Below are 18407 nucleotides of genomic sequence, written 5' to 3'. Positions count from 1 at the left end.
TTTCTATTCTGTTCCACTGAGCTATGTGTTTATGTTTGTGCCAGTACCATACTGTTTTGATTACTGCAGCTTTGTAATATAACTTGAAGTCTAGAATTGTGATACCTCCAAGTTTTGTTTTTTCTCTTTCAGGATTGCTTTGGCTATTCGGGGTCTTTTCTGGTTCCATACAAGTTTAAGGATTATTTGTTCTAGTTCTATGAAAAATGCTGTTGGTATTTTTTTTTATAGATTTTATTTATTTGAGAGAGGGGAAAAAGATAGCAAGAGAGAGAGTCCAGGAGCAGAGGGGAGAGGGAGATGCAGGCTCCCTGCTGAGCTGGGAGCCTGATGTGGGGCTCCATCCCAGGACCCCAGAATCATAACCTGAGCTGAAGGCAGACACTTAACTGACTGAGCCACCCAGGCACCCCGCTGTTGTTATTTTCATAGAGATTGCATTCAATCTAGATTACTTTGGATAGGATAGACATTTTATTTATTTTTTTAGTTTTTTTAATTTTATAATGTTATGTTAATCACCATACATTACATCATTAGTTTTTGATGTAGTGTTCCATGATTCATTGTTTGCATATAACACCCAGTGCTCCATTCAGTATGTACCCTCTTTAATACCGATCACCAGGCTAACCCATCCCCCTAGGCCCCTCCCCTCTGGAACTCTCAGTTTGTTTTTCAGAGTCCATAGTCTCTCATGGTTCGTCTCCCCCTCAGATTTCCCCCTTCATTCTTCTCCTCCTGCTATCTTCTTCTTCTTCTTCTTTTTTTAACATATAATGTATTATTTGTTTCAGAGGTACAGGTCTGTGATTCAACAGTCTTACACAATTCACAGCACTCACCATAGAACATTCCCTCCCCAGTGTCCATCACCCAGCCACCCCATCCCTCCCACCCCCTACCACTCCAGCAACCCTCGCTTTGTTTCCTGAGATTAAGAATTCCTCATATCAGTGAGGTCATATGATACATATCAGTGAGGTTGTATGAAAGAGTCTTTCTCTGATTGACTTATTTCGCTCAGCAAAATACCCTCCAGTTCCATCCACAATGTTGCAAATGGCAAGATTTCATTCCTTTTGAGGGCTGCTAAATATTCCATTGTATATATATATAACACCTCTTCTTTATCCATTCATCTGTCGATGGACATCTTGGCTCTTTCCACAGTTTGGCTATTGTGGACATTGCTGCTATAAACATCGGGGTGCACATACCCCTTCGGATCCCTACATTTGTATCTTTGGGGTAAATACCCAGTAGTGCAATTGCTGGATCATATGGTAGCTCTATTTTCAACTTTTTGAGGAACCCACATACTGTTTTCCAGAGTGGCTGCACCAGCTTACATTCCCACCAACAGTGTAGGAGGGTTCACCTTTCTCCACATCCCTGCCAACATCTGTCGTTTCCTGACTTGTTGATTTTAGCCATTCTGACTAGTATGAGGTGGTATCTCATTGAGGTTTTGATTTGGATTTCCCTGATGCCGAGCAATGTTGAGCACTTTTTCACGTGTCTTTTGGCCATTTGGATGTCTTCTTTGGAAAAATGTCTGTTCATGTCTTCTGCCTATTTCTTGATTGGATCATTTGTTCTTTGGGTGTTGAGTTTGATAAGTTCTTTATAGATTTTGGATACTAGCCCTTTATCTGATATGTCATTTGCAAATATCTTCTCCCATTCTGTCAGTTGTCTTTTGGTTTTGTTGACTGTTTCTTTTGTTGTTCAAAAGCTTTTTATTTTGATGAAGTCCCAATAGTTCATTTTTGCCCTTGCTTCCCTTGTCTTTGGCGATGTTTCTAGGAAGAAGTTGCTGCGGCTGAGGTCGAAGAGGTTGCTGCCTGTGTTCTCCTTTAGGATTTTGATGGACTCCTGTCTCACATTGAGGTCTTTCAACCATTTGGAGTCTATTTTTGTGTGTGGTGTAAGAAAATGGTCCAGTTTGATTCTTCTGCATGTGGCTGTCCAATTTTCCCAACACCATTTGTTGAAGAGTCTGCCTTTTTTCTATTGGACATTCTTTCCTGTTTTGTCGAAGATTAGTTGACCATAGAGTTGAGGGTCCATATCTGAGCTCTCTATACTGTTCCATTGATCTATGAATCTGTTTTTGTGACAGTACCATACTGTCTTGATGACGACAGCTTTGTAATAGAGCTGGAAGTCCGGAATTGTGATGCCGTCAGCTTTGCTTTTCTTTTTCAACATTCCTCTGGCCATTCAGGGTCTTTTCTGGTTCCATACAAATTTTAGGATTATTTGTCCAATTCTTTGAAAAAAGTAGATGGTATTTTGATAGGGATTGCATTGAATGTGTAGATTACTCTAGGTAGCATTGACATCTTGACAATATTTGTTCTTCCAATCCATGAGCATGGAACGTTTTTCCATTTCTTTGTGTCTTCCTCAATTTCTTTCATGAGTATTTTATAGTTTTCTGAGTACAGATTCTTTGCCTCTTTGGTTAGATTTATTACTAGGTATCTTATGGTTTTGGGTGCAATTGTAAATGGGATCGACTCCTTAATTTCTTTCTTCTGTCTTGTTGGTGTTTAGGAATGCCACTGATTTCTGTGCATTGATTTTATATCTTGTGACTTTGCTGAATTCCTGTATGAGTTCTAGCAGTTTTGGGGTGGAGTCTTTTGGGTTTTCCACATAAAGTATCATATCATCTGTAAAGAGTGAGAGTTTGACTTCTTCTTTGCTGATTTGGATGCCTTTTATTTCTTTTTGTTGTCTGATTGCTGTGGCTAGGACTTCTACTACTATGTTGAATAGCAGTGATGATTGTGGACATCCTTGCCGTGTTCCTGACCTTAGGGGGAAAGCTCTCAGGTTTTCCCCATTGAGAATGGTATTTGCTGTAGGTTTTTCATAGACGGCTTTTATGATATTGAGGTATGTACCCTCTATCCCTATACTCTGAAGAGATTTGATCAAGAAAGGATGCTGTACTTTGTCAAATGCTTTTTCTGCATCTATTGAGAGGATCATATGATTCTTGTTCTCTCTTTTGTTAATGTATTGTATCACACTGATTTTTTGCAGATATTGAACCAACTTTGCAGCCCAGGGATAAATCCCACTTGGTTGTGGTGAATAATCCTTTTAATGTACTGTTGGATCCTATTGGCTAGTATTTTGGTGAGAATTTTTGCATCCATGGTCATCAAGGATATTGGTCTGTAATTCTCCTTTTGGATGGGGTCTTTTTCTGGTTTTGGGATCAAGGTAATGGTGGCCTCATAAAATGAATTCGGAAGTTTTCCTTCCATTTCTATTTTTTGGAATAGTTTCAGAAGAATAGGTATTAATTCTTCTTTAAATGTTTGGTAGAATTCCCCTGGGAAGCCATCTGGCCCTGGGCTTTTGTTTGTTGGGAGATTTTTGATGACTGCTTCAATTTCCTTAGTGGTTATAGGTCTGTTCAGGTTTTCTATTTCTTCCTGGTTCAGTTTTGGTAGTTGATACATCTCTAGGAATGCATCCATTTCTTCCAGATTATCTAATTTGCTGGCATAGAGTTGCTCATAATATGTTCTTATAATTGTTTGTATTTCTTTGGTGTTGGTTGTGATTTCTCCTCTTTCATTCATGATTTTGTTGATTTGGGTCATTTCTCTTTTCTTTTTGATAAGTCAGGACAGGGGTTTATCAATCTTGTTAATTCTTTCAAAGAACCAGCTCCTAGTTTCGTTGATCTGTTCTACTGTTCTTTTGGTTTCTATTTCATTGATTTCTGCTCTGATCTTTATTATTTCTCTTCTTCTGCTGGGTTAGGCTTTATTTGCTGTTCTTCCTCCAGCTCCTTTAGGTGTAGGGTTAGGTTGTGTATTTGAGACCTTTCTTGTTTCTTGAGAAAGGCTTGTATTGCTCTTAGGACTACCTTTGCTGCATCCCAAAGATTTTGAACAGTTGTGTTTTCATTTTCATTGGTTTCCATGAATTTTTTAAATTCTTCTTTAATTTCCTGGTTGACCCATTCATTCTTTAGTAGGATGCTCTTTAGCCTCCACGTATTTGAGTTCTTTCCAACTTTCCTCTTGTGATTGAGTTCTAGTTTCAAAGCACTGTGGTCTGAAAATATGCAGGGAATGATCCGAATCTTTTGGTACCAGTTGAGACCTGATTTGTGACCTAGTATGTGATCTATTCTGGAGATGTTCCATGGGCACGAGAGAAGAATATGTATTTTGTTGCTTTGGGATGGAATGTTCTGAATAGATTTGTGATGTCCATTTGGTATAGTGTATCATTTAAAGCCTTTATTTCATTGTTGATCTTTTGCTTAGATGGTCTGTCCATTTCAGTGAGGGGGGTGTTAAAGTCCCCCACTATTATTGTCGATGTGTTTCTTTGCTTTTGTTATTAATTGGCTTATATAAGCGGCTGCTCCCATGTTAGGGGCATAGATATTTACAATTGTTAGATCTTCTTGTTGGATAGACCCTTTAAGTAGGATATAGTGTCCTTCCTCATCTCTTATTATAGTCTTTGATTTAAATTTAATTTGTCTGATATAAGGATTGCCACCCCAGCTTTCTTTTGGTGTCCAATAGCAAGGTAAATGGTTTTCCACCCCCTCACTTTCAATCTGGGGATGTCTTTAGGTCTAAAATAAGTCTCTTGCAGACAGCATATCGATAGGTCTTGTTTTTTTATCCACTCTGATAGCCTGTGTCTTTTGATTGGGGCATTTAGCCCATTTACATTCAAGGTAACTATTGAAAGATAAGAATTTTTGCCATTGTATTGCCTGTAAGGTGACTGTTACTGTATATTTTCTGTGTTCCTTTCTGGTCTATGTTACTTTTAGGCTCTCTCTTTGCTTAGAGGACCCCTTTCAATATTTCTTGTAGGGCTGGTTTTGTGTTTGCAAATTCCTTTCCTTTTTTTTGTCCTGGTAGCTTTTAATCTCTCCTATTTTCAATGACAGCCTAGCTGGATATAGTATTCTTGGCTGCATATTTTTCTCATTTAGTGCTCTGAATGTATCATGCCAGTCCTTTCTGGCCTGCCAGGTCTCTGTGGATAGGTCTGTTGCCAATCTAATGTTTCTACTGTTGTAGGTTACAGATCTCTTGTTCCGAGCTGCTTTCAGGATTTTCTCTTTGTGAGACTCGTAAGTTTTACTATTAGATGTCGGGGTGTTGACCTATTTTTATTGATTTTGAGAGGGGTTCTCTGTGTCTCCTGGATTTTGATGTCTGTTTCCTTCCCCAAATTAGGGAAGTTCTCTGCTATAATTTGCTCCAATATACCTTCTGCCCCTCTCTCTCTTTCTTCTTCTTCTGGGATCCCAATTATTCTAATGTTGTTTCATCTTATGGTATCACTTATCTCTTGAATTTCTGCCCTCATGATCCAGTAGTTGTTTATCTCTCTTTTTCTCAGCTTCTTTATTTTCCATCATTTGGTTTTGTATATCACTAATTCTCTCTTCTGCCTCATTTATCCTAGCAGTTAGAGCCTCCAGTTTTTCTTTTCTTTTTTTTTTTTTAGATTTCATTTATTTATTTGACAGAGAAAGACACAGCAAGAGAGGGAACACAAGCAGGAAGAGTGGGGGAGGGAGAAGCAGGCTTCCCACTGAGCAGGGAGCCCGATGCTGGACTCAATCCCAGCACCCTGGGACCATGACCCAAGCCGAAGGCAGATGCTTAATGACTGAGCCATACGGGCGCCCCTAGAGCCTCCATTTTTTATTGCACCTCATTAATAGCCTTTTTGATTTCTACTTGGTTAGATTTTAGTTCTTTTATTTCTCCAGAAAGGGTTTCTCTAATATCTTCCATGCGCATTTCAAGCCCAAGTAGTATCTTTAAAATCATCATTCTGAACTCTAGTCCCGACATCTTACCAATGTCCATATTGATTAGGTCCCTGGCAGTCGGTACGGCCTCCTGTTCTTTTTGTTGAGGTGATTTTTTCCATCTTGTCATTTTGTCCAGAGGAGAATAGATGAATGAGAGAACAAAATGCTAACAGGGTAACTAGAAAACCCAGAAAAATATACACTAAACAAATCAGAAGAGACCTGAAACCAGGGAAAAGAAAGGGAAAGAAAGAAAAAAAAGAAAGATAAAATAAAAAAAAAAGAATATGATCAAATATGATCAGGCTGGTGCATAGATCAGTGCCAAACACTAGATTTTGGCCATATTTTGGTCTATTAGAAGAAAGTGCCACCCAAAATTTTAAAGAAAGAAAAACTTATATATGTACAAAAATAACATTAAATATGATGAAGGGATGGAATATGACTGTAAAGATGAAAATTATAAAAGATTTTATAAAAGGAATTGGTAAGATAAGAAGTTGGTTGAAAAAAGAAAGAGGAGGAATTAAAATAAAAAAAAAAAAGGAAGAGAATGTGATCAGGCAGGAGACTAGAACAAAGCCATATACTAGAGATTTAGGGTATATTTTGGTCTGTTAGAAGAAACTGTATCCCAAAATTTTAAAGAGAGAATAACTTATATATATACCAAAAATAAGGTTAACTACTATGAAGGGATACAATATGACTCTAAAAATGAAAAATAAAAAAGATTCTTAAAAAAGGGATTGATAGGATGTTGGTTGTAAAAGGGAAAAAGAAAAATTCAAAAAAAGAAAAAAAAAGTAAAAGAAATTTAAGAAAAAAAAAAAACTTTTAAAGACTAAAGAATCATGGTAAAAAAGCCCTGAATTCTACGTGAATTATTCCCCTAGTGCTGGAGTTCTGCCGTTCTCATTGATCAGTAAACTTGGTCTTGGCTGGCTGTTCAGCTGATCTTCTGGGGGAGGGGCCTGTTGCCGTGGTTCCCAAATGTCTTTGCTGGAGGCAGGTTTGCCCCGCCCTTGCTGGGTCTGGGCTAAGTAACCTGCTTGGGTTTACTCTCTGTAACTTTTGTTCCCTGCAAGCTTTCCGTACAGCTTTGGAGGATGAGAGTGAAAATGGCGGCCTCCCAATCTCCGCCTCGGAGGAGCTGAGACCTCGGGGCGCCACTCCTCAGTGCACCCCCAGAGAAAAGCAGTCAGTCACTCTCATCTCCATGGTCTCTGGCCGCACTCCATGCTCACCTGGCCTGTGACTGAGCGTTTCTATCTCTGGCACCCGACCCTGGGTGGAGTCTCCAAACCCAGCAGATCCCTGCAGCGCCTCCCAGGGGAGGAAGGTGAGTCTCCCCAGATCTGCCGCTTTTTGGGTCCCTGCTGGAGGAGCAGTGGCCCGACTGTGCCGCAGATCACGGTTTATGGCAACCCCGAGCTGAGAGCCCGCGCCTCGGCTCCGTCTCTGCAGCCGGCTTCCCCGCTCGGATACCTGGGAGCTCTGCCGCACTCAGGCACCCCCGGTCTTTCTGTGACCCCAAGGGTCCTGAGACCACACTGTACCGCGAGGGTTCTACCCCCCGCTTAGCCACTGGAGCGACGTCCCTCAGTGGAACCGACTTCTAAAATTCCAATTTTGTGCTCCTCGGCTCTATCACTTGCCAGAAGCGGTGGATGGAGGCCCCCTCCCCCGTCATCTATCTTCCCAAATATCACCTTGGATTCACTTCTCCGCATGTCCTACCTTTCAGAAAGTGGTCGCTTTTCTGTTCAGAGACTTGCTGCTATTCTTTTCTTCAGTCTCCTGTTGAGTTCGTAGGTGTTCAGAATGGTTTGATCCCTATCCAGCTGAATTCCTGGGACCAGAGGAAATTTAGGTCTCCTACTCCTCCGCCATCTTGCCTAACTCCCGTATAGACATTTTAACAATATTTGTGTTATCTTCAATTTCTTTCATCAACGTTTTATAGTTTTCAGAATATGGGTCTTTCACCTCTTTGGTTAAGTTTATAACTAGGTATTTTATCGTTTTTGGTGCAATTATAAGTGAGATTGTTTTCTTAATTTGTCTTTCTGCTGCTTTGTTATCAGTACATAGAAGTGCAACTGATTTCTGCACATTTATTTTGCGTCTTGTGACTTTACTGAATTGATTTATCAGTTCTAGTAGTTTTTTGGTGGCATCTTTTGGGGTTTCTATAAATCGTATCATATCATCTGCAAATAGTGAAAGTTTTATTTCTTCCTTACCAATTTGGATGTCTTTTATTTCTTTTCATTTTCTGATTGCTATGAATAGTACGTCCAGCACTATGTTGAATAAAAGTGGTGAGAGTGGACATCCTTGTCTTGTTCCTGACCTTAGGAGTTTAATAGATGCTTTTAAGTCTTTTTCTGCCAACTCTGCAAACTGACCCTCCTTAAGGCAATTTCTACTGCCTGCTTTTCTTCTTGTGTATGAATCACATTTCCTGTTTATTCCCTGTTCATTTGCATGTCTCATTTCTTTGTTGTTGTTGTTGAAAACAGGACACATCACATAATGTATTTTGGCAATACTGTATTCTGATCCTTCCTCTCAGTACCACTTGTTCTTTGTTTGTTTGCTTGTTTGTTCAGTAACTTTTCTAGACCATTCCAGTGAAGTCACTTCCCCAGTGAAGTCTCTAATGTTGATTTTCAAAGACTGCAGCCTTGGTGTGAGCCAATCACTCTGACCCCACATCTCCAGGGATAGCAATGTTTTTAACAGGATTCTCTTTGACCATCATCTCTTTCCCTGATCTCTCTCTTAAGCTTCCTATCTCTGTTGGTTTCAAACACAGCTATTAGTTTCCAGTCATTTTTAGCTGCTTACCATAGAGCTACAGAGGTCTCTATTCCTAAGAAATGCCTCTCTCCTGTCATAACCTCTGTGCCATCATTTGGGAAATGGGTGTGAGAACAACAATCTACATCTCTCAGAGTGTCACTCCTGCTATATGGGCAAAGACCTGGGCAGTTTGGTAGTCCCAAGCTTTTTGCCATTTCCCTTATAATCGGGAACATTTGACCTGAAGGTAAGCTAGGCAAGGATGATTATGGCCCAGTATTCTGAGCCTTCAGTTCCTGGGTTAGAGCTTCTACCCTACAAATGTGGGCTGAAGAGAGGAAGTAGGCCTAGACCTCTTATCTCCTCTTGCCTGAAATAGCACTTTGGCCATATGGAGTTGGAGTAGATGAGAAAGGCTGGTAGCCTGCTACTTTTGGAGTAAGCCTAAACTGGAAGGTTAGGTGAGAGGGGTGTTCTTCCCTCTTAGGGGTGTACTCACCTGCAGTAGAGGTCCTGACACAGCTGCCTGGGGCAACGTGGTGAGAGGAGCTGGTTTGGTTTCAATGTCACTGACTCTCACTGTTCTTATGGAGATTTAAGAGGGTTTCTTGAGTAAATGTTTCTATACTTGCTTTATGCCCTGAAGGCAATCTCCAAACACTTTAAGCAGTCATCTTTATGATAATTTGCATAAATTATGGTTGTTTTGCTAGGAAGAGGGTCCACAGAGCTACTAATATCGACATTCTGGAAGTGCTCTCTTCAATTTCTTTTTGAAGAGTCCCACATATAAAATCTTTGCTTTCACCTTCCAACTGCTGCAACATCAGACTTAGCCTTTATTTGAATAGGAATAAATATTAAATAAGTAAGAGTATATTTATATTTAAAAATATGTGGTGTGGGTTGTTATTGAAAATAGCTCACTCCCATCAGCCCTTTTTTTACTTCTTAAAGTAACTAACATCCTCACATCAGTCGTCCTTGCTGGGACTATGAATTTTCTTCACACCCCGAATATACCTTTTACCATATATTATTGAAATTAATAGTTGCTAGTGAGAAAAATAAACACACTGAGGTAATAACAACATAATTTTTTTGTCTTAAGCTTATTTTTTACTAATAATTTAGTATGTTAATTTTCTGTCTTTGCTCATGTGTATTCTTAGCCTAAGAAAGTTAGCTTCTCTTAGATAGAAATTATAATTCTCCATTTAACTCATAGGAAAATACATCCTGATAGAATGAAAAGGTTTTTTTAATTTAAATACTAATATATTAATTATAAAAATACAACTTTTTGTAATTTATGTCCCCAATTTTAAGTTTTTTTTTCCCCCAGTGTAATTTCCAGGAATTAGTAATTAAAAAAAATAATAATATAAGCTTATTGGGTAAGAAAAATTCATTTCAATCTTGTCCCTTTCTCTTGTAGAAGCATTGTAATTTTGCAGCATACAAATCTACTGAGGTAATCTACCATTCTTTTTAAAATATATTTTGTAAAGAAATACTGATAAATGGAATGCAGCTATGACGGATACCTTTAAATATGGACATGGCTTTGGAATTAGGTAATGGGTACCTTCTGGAAGAATTTGGAGGCCCCATGATAGAAAAAGCTTAGATTGCCTTAAATAGACTGTTGGTAGAAATATGCACACTAAATATGTTTCTGGTGAGGGCTCAGAAGGAATTTGTTATTGGAATATGTTATTGGAAACTAAAAAAGAGGTAATGTGACCAAGGAGGTATAAATTGGAGTGATGTGGCCATAAGCCAAAAGAGAGCCATAGCCATCAAAGCTGGCAGGGGCAAGAAATGGATACTCATCTTGAGCCTTTAGAAGGAGGGGGACTCTACCAATACCTTGATTCCAGGCCAGTGATACTGATTTCAAACTTCTGACCTCCAAAACTGTAAGGGAATAAATTTAAGCCACCAACTTAGTGTTAATTTGTGATTGTAGGCACAGGAAACTATCCCATATTTAACTCTGAGTTTTAATCTACTTACCTCTGAAATGGGAGATCTAAGTTAGAAAGCCTTTCCCACCTAGCAATCTCTGATATAAAGTATAGACAATCTAATTTAAATAAATAAAATAAAAAGTGTCATTGCAAGAAGTGCATTTGTTCATTTATTTTTTTTACCCATTAAAAAAATTCTGTGGATAAATTAAATGAATCCAACAGTATTATTTGGATATCTTCTATGTTACATGCCTGTTATATCCCAGGATATGGACAGCAAAATAAAGAATTTACCTTTTCCATCATAGAACTCACTTCTAACCCAGAGATTAACAAGCAAAGAAAAATTGTGAAACACCACGATGAGTGCCGTGTAGAAGTCAGTCTACAGAAGTGACCTAAGGGATGTTTCACTGATGCATCCCCAGGCCTTCTGCTAGCTCTGGCAGGCCAAAGTATGCCAGCAGAAATGTAGTGTTTTAGAGAAGGAAACATATTTTTTTCACTAGTCAAAAATCTCTGAGTGACTTAACGCAAAAAGTGAAAGTTATGAAACAAGTTCTATGCAATTAAAAACGAAGGAAAGAAAGAAAAGAAATAGTTATAATTGCAGAGGGAAAATCACTGTGTTTGGCACTCAGGCCATTGTTCCAATGATGGGGGTGTGAGATGTTAGTAATTACTAAGATATTTTCTCTTGATTATTTCCTCCCTTTCTTTTCAAGACATGTTGCTAATTTTGAATCCAAAAGAAACTAAAAACTCAAACATATAAAAGAGATAATGGCCTTTCTTTACATTCTGTGGACTCCATCTTAAAAATACGTACATATTTATATATATATATATACACAATATATATAATGAAATTATCTGTGACATAAATATACAGTCTCTGGAAGAAAGAGAACAAGTATATGTAGGCATATTCCTAGTGCTAATTCAACCAGTGTCTACTGCAGAAGCTGATATATTACCTGAAAAGAAATTAGTGCTACATGTCCATGACTCTAAAGTTGGGGCATCCAGAATAACACCAGCATTTTTAAGGGAGTTTTTAGAAAGCACCAGGCATAAATGTTGTATGATAGTTTGTGTTGTATGCTAGGGCCACCGTTTTGTGACCAAATAATCAGTGTATGATAGACACACTACTTGGAAGGCAAGTGACTACTAGCAGGCTAAACCAACAATTGACTTCATCCTTCAGTATTATTATTATTTAAACTATTAAGAATGCCTTTAAAGATCATCCTAGTCACGTAAACCTTGGAGGCATTCTTAACAATATAGAGGATCCTAAAATTGTGGGCCAGCAAGGAAAATTCTGGCTCATGTATAATATGCTCAAAGGTGAAATTTGACATAGTCCTATGTTTATTCTAATTTAATGAATTTCCATTGAAACACTGTAATCTCCCTGCTTTTTAAAATATATTTAATCATAAAAACTCATTTTATGGTGGTATTGAGCTTTATGTTGTGGTTTAACTCATTTGTTTCACAGGTGTTAATGAGACCATGTCATTAAATTAAATCCTATTTTTCAAGTAATCAGTCACATTTATGTTATTACTTGGCTGCAGACTGGAAGGTAACCCTGGCCACCAGTCATGCAAACTAGTTCAGTTGGCCTCTCCCAAAGCTCCCTCCAACCTTCTCTAAGCACAGTGTTCTAATCTGTTTCACTGGAACACTTAGCTTGTGGCTATAAATCCAATAATACTTTAATCTGGTCCACAGAAACATTTCTCCATATTCTGAATAATCCTCTTCTCCCTCTCTCCCGATTCAAAGGAGAAGGATTTTTTGTTGTTGCTGATCCTTCTATTTTTGTTCTTTAATGTAGTCTCAGGGCTTAACTTATTGTCTAATATGTATGGTTAGAATTCAATACATGTTTTATATATGTCTCCTTTCTTCCAGTCTTCAGAAAGTATACTTCACAAGATTAATCTTTTTCATTTCTCTTATCTCATCCTTTCCAATCTCAGCTAGGTTCTCAGTTCATCTTGGTTCCTTACTCTATTTTTTTTTTTTTTTTAACAACATGTAATAATGGTTAGAGCTATTGTGTGATAGGCTACCTGTGTTCAATTTCTAAGTCCATTACTTACTAGATATATGACTCTGGGCACATTATCAATCAGTCTGTACTTCTGTTTTCCTGTCTAGAATTGGATATAATGATGCCACTTATCTCACAGAATTTTCAGGAAGATTAACTAGGTTATACATGGGATACATATGAGCACTTAGAGCAGTGCTTTGCACATAGTAAGCATTCAATAGGATGCCTGTTATTACTCGTCTCTTTTACTCATTCTATTTTTTCTTTCTCTTGGCTTACCACTTTGCTTGGGACTTTTCTTACTACAACACAACACCTTCATACATGTCTTATTCCCCTTTAATTTTCCATATTTTGTTTTTAACTTTTGGAATTCATACCCCTTAATAGAAACAATAATCTGATTGAAAAATAGGCCAAGGACCTAAATAGACATTTACTTGAAGAAGTCCCACGAATGACCAACAGGTACATGAAAAGATGCTCAACATCACTAATCATCAAGGAAATGCAAATCAAAGCCAAAATGACATATCACCTCACATCTGTCAGAATGATATTATCAAAAAGACAAGATCACTTTCCCGAGATGATCAACTAGAGTGTACATCAGACACAAAGATAATTCTGGAATAGGATGCCCCTTATCTGTTAGTAAACAACAAAAACAAACAAACAAACACCAGGAAGCACCAAAGGCAGAGTATGGGATTTACTAAGTCATTGTAATTTTCTTCTTACATAAGTAGACCAGATATAACCATTTCACTTATAAGGTAACTAAGACTCAATATTTGGCAAAGCCCAAGGCCCGGAAGCATTCAGGGATAGGCAGGACACCTAGCTTTTGTGACAAATGCACCAGCACACCATCTTTATGGTCCCTGGCCTCTTCTTTTGTATTGCAAGGTGCACTAGTGAATTTCTTCATCCTATTAGCATGTACTCATTTATCACATAAACCAGCTGCAATCTATTAAAGACCAAGACAAGAGAACATAGAATACTAAGCAGATAGGGTTTTTAATGATGTTTCAGGAGTAAAGGGCTTGGAAGATTAAAACTTTACTTTTGTTGTTACTGAGCAGTTCAGGGGCACATGAGGCACCAGCAAACAAAATAAGAAGGTAGTACTAAGAAATTAAAATATATCATTAAACATCTTAGTAAATAAAGATCCTATGACACATCTTTTCTGTTTATAACCAAACTAGCAAAGTATTAAAAAGTGATGACAAAAAAGCTAAAAGTATGATGAGTTGAGGGGCGCCTGGGTGGCTCAGTAATTAAGCGTCTGCCTTCAGCTCAGGTCATGATCCCATGGTCCTGGGATCGAGCCCCGCATCAGGCTCCCTGCTCAGCGGGAAGCCTGCTTCTCCCTCTCCCACTCCCCCTGCTTCTGTTCCCTCTCTCACTGTCTCTCTCTCTCTGTCAAATAAATAAATAAAATCTTTAAAAAAATAAAAATAAAAAAATAAAAGTATGATGAGTTGGACACATTATATTGCATTAATTTTAAGTTGGTGTAATCTTTCTGGAAATATGTTTGTAAACAGGTAACATGCATGTTAAAATATCCATATTCTTTGGGTTTGACTCAGTAACTTCACTTTCAGTAGTATTCTTCCAAGAAAGAATAAAGATATAATAACCATCCTTTTATAAAACAGTTGTTTTATGTGAACTATATTTATAAAATATATATATATTTATCATTTATATAAAATCAGCAAATTGAGAATTAATACTTACGTATTTAATTATCCCAGAACAGAATAAAGTGAATAAAAATATAATTAAAGAGTATGTTGTTACTAAAATCTTTTGTGAAAAAAATACATGGAATTATGTTTTCCAGATAACACTAGGTAAACAGAAATTATACAAAAATATATACATATGTATCATATATATAGAGAGAGATGTAGATATCTAGATATATGTATGGTACATCAATTTAAAATTTATACAGAAATCAACTGAAAGAAAATAAAACAAAATACAAACCTATGAGGGCACCTGGGTGGCTCAGTTGGTTGAGCGTCCAACTCTTGGTTTCGGCTCAGGTCATGATCTCAGGGTCCTGAGACTGAGCCCCAGTGGGGCTCTGCACTCAGTGCAGAGTCTGCTTGAGATTCTTTCTGGTTCCCTCTGCCCTGCCCCCGGCTCGTGCTCTCTCTCTCTCTCATTCTCTTTCTAAATAAACAAATAAAATCTTTTAAAGAAATACAAACCTGTGATATTATCTTGGAAATGAAGATAACAATAACTTTTGGTTTTTTAAAAACTTTTATTAAGTAATCTCTAGCCCCAGTTCTCCACCAGCAGAGCCAGCCGGGTGCCCTAATAACTTAATTTTTATCCTGAGTGCTTTTCTGTTATTTTTCAAATTTCTAAAATGACTGTGTAAAATTTCTATAAACATTATTTATCATGCTATATAACTTTTAAAGCAATTATGGGGAAGGTAAGCCTTTCCTAGATAACTTTTCTTTTTTTTTTTTTAAGATTTATTTATTTATTTGAGAGAGAGAGTACATGAGAGGGGGGAGGGTTAGAGGGAGAAGCAGGCTCCTCGCCGAGCAGGGAGCCCGATGCGGGACTCGATCCAGGGACTCCAGGATCATGACCTGAGCCGAAGGCAGTCGCTTAACCAACTGAGCCACCCAGGCGCCCCCCTAGATAACTTTTCACTTATTTCCCTTTTGAGGTCTTAGTTTCTGAAGTTAACGTTCAGGAATTTCCATGCTTTTTCAGAATTCTTCACTTAGAAAAATTTGAATCTGTAAATTCTATACCAAAGCATTAATTCTGAGTAGTACTGGGAATGCTAATTACACAGGACAGTTTTCCTTTTTTTTTTTCTATTTTTAAAAACTTGGCAGCTGTGTTTTTAAGGGAATTTGCCTTCCATTAGTTGTTGGGAGTGTTCAAGTGAAGAGGGCTACGTTGTAGCTTGTGGGTGAACAATCTTATGTAAGCACATTTATTCTACTCAAAATGGCAGTGATGTGACACAAGAGTTTCGTGTCCTTGATATTCTCACCACCTAAATTAGGAAAAAAAAACAGCTTAAAATCACTTTAAAGTGTCTGCTAACATTTGGACTGAATCTAACTGGTTCTGCATATGAAGAGACACAATGTTCTGGGGAATACTGAAGTTAGTTGGTGTGATTAAGCTTCATTTAAGCCAGTCCCTAAGGTGAGGGTTCTCTTCTTTATATCTATTCTGGAGGGAGATAATATAAATTACTATATATATATGTTTTTTTTTATAAACCTAACACTGACATTTGCTTGAAAGCTTAAAAGGATGCTATTAAATGTTATTGTACCCTCAGGATTTAAGGTAATAATCATTATTTCCTTTGACTTATAGTGTATGTTCTAATTTCTATGATAGGGATTGGGAAAAGGTGAAACAATATATGTGATTCTTGGCACATCAGTTAATATGAACAAAATTATATTTTAATGTTAATTTTAAGTTTTTACTTATTCCAAAATAGAAAATTGGCTACTTAGATCTGAAGACTTTAGTAGTTTGCACTTGAAGTATTCAATTTATGATGTTATCATAACCTGCATGGTGAGAGAGTTTTCAAATCCAGTCATCTAATATAATTAACGTTTTTTCTGTCCATGAATAAATGGTTTTTTCAGATATTTCACAAAACAAGATAATCTAATAGCCACTTCTGAGTAGACTATGAAGGGATACATAAAATTTGAGTTTGATTTTGTAGCTTATAAGTAAATGGGTAAAGATGTTAAAAATCTATAAATTCATGTGGTTTAGCTATGCTTACTGATATATTAATTTTTATTCTAATGGCCTATTTTAGCCAACTCCATATCTTAAGGTCATTTAATGAAGCAAAATTCTTACTATTATTTTTTAAGTGTCTGTAGAATATTCTTCAATTTGCTTATATAGAAATAAACAATGAATAAGTAAACTTTAAAATTTTTATTATATGGACCCCCACTTCCATTTAGGGTATGTAACAAGCGGGATAAGCTACAAAATAATAGTATTTAAAAACCATAGGAGTACTGAAGATCCAAATAGTTACATTTCCTTCCTAGGAACAAAGAGACCCATGGCTGTTTTCATTCCTGGTTGAATGATAGAAGGAACACCCACCACAGAGAGAAATAAGGAAAAAATACGCTGATTGTTTAATGAACTAATGGTAGCATACGTATGCTGAAATGACAAATAAATATTTTGTATAGCCTCAGCCCCAGAGTGAGTCTACTATCACCCACTGATTTCCCATGGGTTTACTTACACCAAGTGCACAGGGAAGCAAACCAAAGGCTGGGAGCAGGGCAGGAAAGCTGAGATAGACCTCCTGGTTTGCACAGGGTCTTCCCAAGGTCAAGACAGCAGTATGCTGAAGAGTAAAGTAAATCTCTAAAGCACCTCAAGACTCCGCCACGTGTAGTGCAGTGAACCTCCAACGGCTGGAGCAGGAACGAATGGCTCAGAGAAAACCCAGTAAGACACTCTGGACCTTCACTAAGTGCAGTGCACTAGCCCTCCAAGGGCTGGAGTCAAGGCAGCCAGGGGAAGAGTGATCCCTGAGGTGCAGAACTCCAGACGGAAGGTTATAATGCACAAGAATACCCTGGAACACAAAAAAGATGAAAGCCAAGCCATAAAATAGAATTAAATGATCCAAAAGTTAGAAAGCTGGCAGTTGAATTGTAAATCATAAAGAGATCTGAGTCTAATCGGTTTTCAGGTCCCATGACCTTCTGAAGGAAAAGTGATCTCACCCTCAAAACATTGTAAACAAATGGTAATTGAATCTATTTAGAGCTTCAACAACATCTAGGCATTTCTAAACTATGGACTAGACTCACCCAACTACAGTGACCCTATGCAATATTCTGCAAAAATGTTTTTAATTTCTGCCTCTATTGGTCTTTTACACACAATGTGTGGAATACAATAAAAATAATATATGAGAAATGCAGAAAAGCAAACAAACTCATGGACAAGAGTGGAAACAGTCAATAGAAACGAGTAGAGAGACAACTGAGAATTTGAAATTATGTGACAAGGACTTTAAAATAATTATTAAAAAGTGTTAAAGGAGGGGCACTTGGGTGGCTCAGTTGAGCATCTGATGCTTGGTTTCAGCTGAGGTCATAATCTCAGCTGAGGTCTTGAAGTTTCTCTCCCTCTGCCCCTATCCCCACTCGCATTCTCTCTCTCTTTCCAAAATAAGTAAGTAATCTTTAAAAGAAAGTTAAAAAAAATGTTAAAGGAAACAATGGAAAATAGAGACAGCATGCAGGAACAAATAGATCATTTTAACAGAAATTAAAGTTATAAAAAATAGAAATGGTAGAAGATACATGGTAATAGAAATGAAGCATTCATTCAGGGAGCACACAATAGACTAGATACAGTGGAGTAAATAACCAATAAACTAAAAGACTAGTTAAGAAACATTATTCAAAATGGAACACAAGGGGCGCCTGGGTGACTCAGTTGGTTAAAGCATCTGACTTTGGCTCAGGTCATGATCTCAGGGTCCTGGGGATCAAGCCCTGCCATGGGGCTTTCTGTTCAACGGGGAGCCTGTTTCTCCCTCTCCCTCTGCCTGCCCCTCCCCCTGCTTGTGCTCTCTCTGTCAAATAAATAAATAAAATCTTAAAAAAAAACGCAAAAACAAAATGGAACACAAATAGAGAAATAAAGATGGAAA

At 37.6% G+C, this 18407-nt stretch overlaps 1 long non-coding RNA gene across 1 annotated transcript in view; it reads left to right on the top strand.

Moving 5' to 3' along the window:
• Positions 1 to 7004: 7004 nt before the first annotated feature.
• LOC144382508 (uncharacterized) overlaps positions 7005 to 18407 on the top strand; it is a 319377-nt gene continuing 307974 nt past the window's right edge. The window contains exon 1 of the long non-coding RNA XR_013449512.1: positions 7005 to 7169. This is a non-coding gene — a long non-coding RNA (uncharacterized LOC144382508). The remainder of the gene's footprint in view (positions 7170 to 18407) is intronic.

Source organism: Halichoerus grypus, chromosome 7, assembly GCF_964656455.1.
Source record: "Halichoerus grypus chromosome 7, mHalGry1.hap1.1, whole genome shotgun sequence".
NCBI classification, from domain to species: domain Eukaryota; kingdom Metazoa; phylum Chordata; class Mammalia; order Carnivora; family Phocidae; genus Halichoerus; species Halichoerus grypus.
Note: the sequence above shows the minus strand (reverse complement) of the source record. Positions and strands in the feature narration are given on the sequence as shown.